The sequence below is a fragment of the Halyomorpha halys genome, unplaced genomic scaffold, assembly GCF_000696795.3.
Source record: "Halyomorpha halys isolate HHAL.00 unplaced genomic scaffold, Hhal_1.1 Scaffold2288.1, whole genome shotgun sequence".
NCBI lineage: Eukaryota > Metazoa > Arthropoda > Insecta > Hemiptera > Pentatomidae > Halyomorpha > Halyomorpha halys.
In genome coordinates, this window is record NW_027116109.1 from 34,826 (window position 1) to 38,250 (window position 3,425).

The following is a 3,425-nucleotide window of genomic DNA, read 5'->3' on the forward strand; positions in this document are numbered from 1 at the left end:
GGGAACAGATATAGAGCGGGAGAGTGAGGGAACAGATATAGAGTGGGAGAGTGAGGGAACAGATATAGAACAGGAGAGTGAGGGAACCCATATAAAACAGAAGAGTGAGGACAGTATTTTCTGACTAACCAGACTGTACTAATTTAAAGTATGCAGTGATAAAAATTCGCTACTGTTGGTTTGACAAGGTTCTAACTGGTCTAGTTTTAATTTTAAAAAAGTGAGTTTGAAAATTTGAAGTGTTAAAACTTGTTTTGGTACTCAAAATGTAGTTTGTACTTTATCATAGACTCAAAAGTAGTGGGACTCAGCTGTATGGAAAGATGTGATATGATCTCTTGTGATGTGATATGATCCCTTGTGATGTGATATGAAAGATATGATATGATCCCTTGTGGTATGATATGAAAGATGTGATATGATCCCCTGTGATGTGATATGAAAGATGTAATATGATCCCTTGTGATGTGATATGATCCTTTCTTTAAACAGAATTGCTTCTTGGTAGTTTACGACTGTTTGCTGACCTTTCTCATTGGTCTATTGCTGGTATATGAGCTGCGAGAAACCTTGATAAAGTATATCAGTAAAAAAATTTCCTTTTGTTATTTTTCTTAACAGATCACAGATACAGTTATCTTCTATAGGATATTTGATGAAGGATAGTCAAAAGCACCAATAATCTTATTTTAGTTATAAATGCGGTTACATTTTCAAGAATTGGTTAGCAAAGGAAATGAAATTATTGTTTATTTGGTTGCAGTTCCCAAAATTAGCATGAAAAGGGAGGAAGTTTATTTTTTGTTCATTTTCCTTTCCATGTTCAATATTTTGGAAACTATATACCACCTGAAAAAACATTATGTATAATTCTTTTTAACAAGATTAAATTTGTCCCCTAATAGAGCTCTGTGTGTTTAATAGTTCCTGAGACATAGTTTTTTTTTTAAAAAACAGCATTTATCTTTAAAAAATGAGAAATCACTATGTCAAATTATAACCCTTAACAATTTAACAGGATAATACGTAAGTATCAATTGACTTTAGAGTACCTGATAATAATCTTCAACTCAAAATTAAGTAGAGTAAATTGTTTACTATTCTTAAACATTTGACTGTAAGGACTCCTTTAAGAAGAGAGAAAATTGAGGAAAGTATTTATTTAATATAATCTTTGTTTTACATTTTATAAAGAAAATTTAGTTCTAATAAAGATCAAAATAGAACCATTGATAAGTTTTATATTTTCAAATTCCTGCTACTTATTTATTCTTACCAATCTGGTTTTGAGTTCATGAGATTTATTGAAATTATATTATAAAAAATGTTTTAATATTAGCATTCACATGAATAACAAGTCCATTAGAATAGTACTAATTTAATAAGAGAAAAGTACTAATTTTATCTTGTTATTAATTTAGTGAAACTTGGTCCAAGAGATTAGAAAATTGCTACTTCCTAAGCTGTACGACTAATTTGCTATTAATATTACTATTATTAATGTTTGTATTATTTTACAGTTTTCCCTATCATTTACTCCTTTATGAAATATACAATAAGAAGAAATAATGAAATTGTGAAAAATTTATAATCCAAGTTTACTATGAAAAGGCATATTTTAATTTCCCCTGAGTCCAAATAACCAAAGCTTGTGAAATGGCCAGTATGTAGGTATGAGAACAAATAGCCTATTTCAGGAACAAAAAGGTCTATAAGTTGAAATTATGTGATTTTATGCTTTTTAGGATTTATTGATTAAAACAATTTTGATTAAACTTATTACATCAATATACAATTAAATGATCTTTAATATCAGTTATGTCCTTATCCTTATTGAAATAGTTTAGTTTTTCCTTTCATTTAGCTATTTATGAAATATACAATAAACAGAAATATTGTAATTGTGAAAAATTTAGAATCCAAGTTTACTATGAAAATGCACATTTTAATTTCCCATGGGTCCAAATAACCAAGTCTTGTGAAATGACCTGTCCATTTGTATCAGAGCAACAATCTATTGAAGGACCAAAGAGTTGTATGAAGTTAAAATTGTGTGATTTTATGTTGTTTTTTTTTAGGATTTTCTCGAAAATGGCGCTAACGATTTTGATTATACTTAGTACATCAATGTTCAATAAAATGGTCTTCAATATTAGCTAGGTCCTTATCTTTATTGAAATAGCCTGAGAGGGCTTAAATGCCAAATTTTCTAAGTAGCTTTCTCTAAACTGGCTTTAATTTTCTTTATTTATAATAGTTCACTATTTCTCATACTTAGTTGTTATAAAAAGTAGACAAATATAAATTATGAAAGAATTTTATGATCAACTATAGGAGAAAATGCGGAAATAAGAGTTGTACTGTAGATTTATATGCATTCTGTCCCTTGTATTAATTAGTTCATATCAACATACCAACAGCTCCTTGCATTTTTTCGTATAAACATATACGCACATGTAAATTATTCAGAAGAATGTTCAATTTTGTTCAGGTTTGGAAAACTATTACTACCTCAAGTTTCAATATTCAATATGGGAATTTATCCCTTCAGAGACAGATGAGGTTTTATCCATAACCTTTGATGGTTAGTAAAAGTTTTGTGATGCATGGACCGCATCAGATTTTTGTTTTTTCAATTTTCTGTATTTTATCTATTGACTTCAGTGCCTTGAAATCTGGTTTTATCTTTGATTACATCAGTTTGTTATGAAGTCGAAAAAATTATTTGTTGATGTTTTCCTTCCATATATTATGTTTAACCATATTATGTTTCTATTATAAAATATTTAATATGGTAACATTGCGTAAAATGTACAGGATTAGATTCTTGTTTATTCTTGAAATGTAGGAAAAGACATTTTTTTTTTCTTTCACATACCTACTATACATAAAATATATATTAAGAGAAAGTATTACAATTTGCAGAATTTTGAAGTCAATTTTCCGCAGGAAATACATGTTTCGAGGTCCTCTGAGTTCTAATAACCAAAATGGTTTGTGTGTGTGAAGAGCCTAGCTCATAAAAAAAATGTGCAAAACTGAAATTGAAAATTTATGGCGGGTATGTACGTGGGATATGACAGCAACTTTTTCAATCAAATCATCCGACCAAAAGTACCACTTTGTAGAATCGATTTTTCATATTCTTTTCAAAATTACTAACAATTTTGATTAAACTCTGTGCATCGATGAGCAATAAATTGGTCTTTAATATCTCAAAGGTTTTATCTTTATTGAAATAGCCTGACAGGTTCTAAATTCCGAGTTTTTAACAAATCTTCCCCTAAAGTACCCTTAATTTAGTTTATTTAAAAAAATAAACAGTTCTTATTGTAAGTAATAATAAGCAATTCTCATTGTAAGCAGTTCCCATTGTAAGCAATAATAAGCAGTTCTCATTGTTAGCAACAATAAGCAGTTCTCAT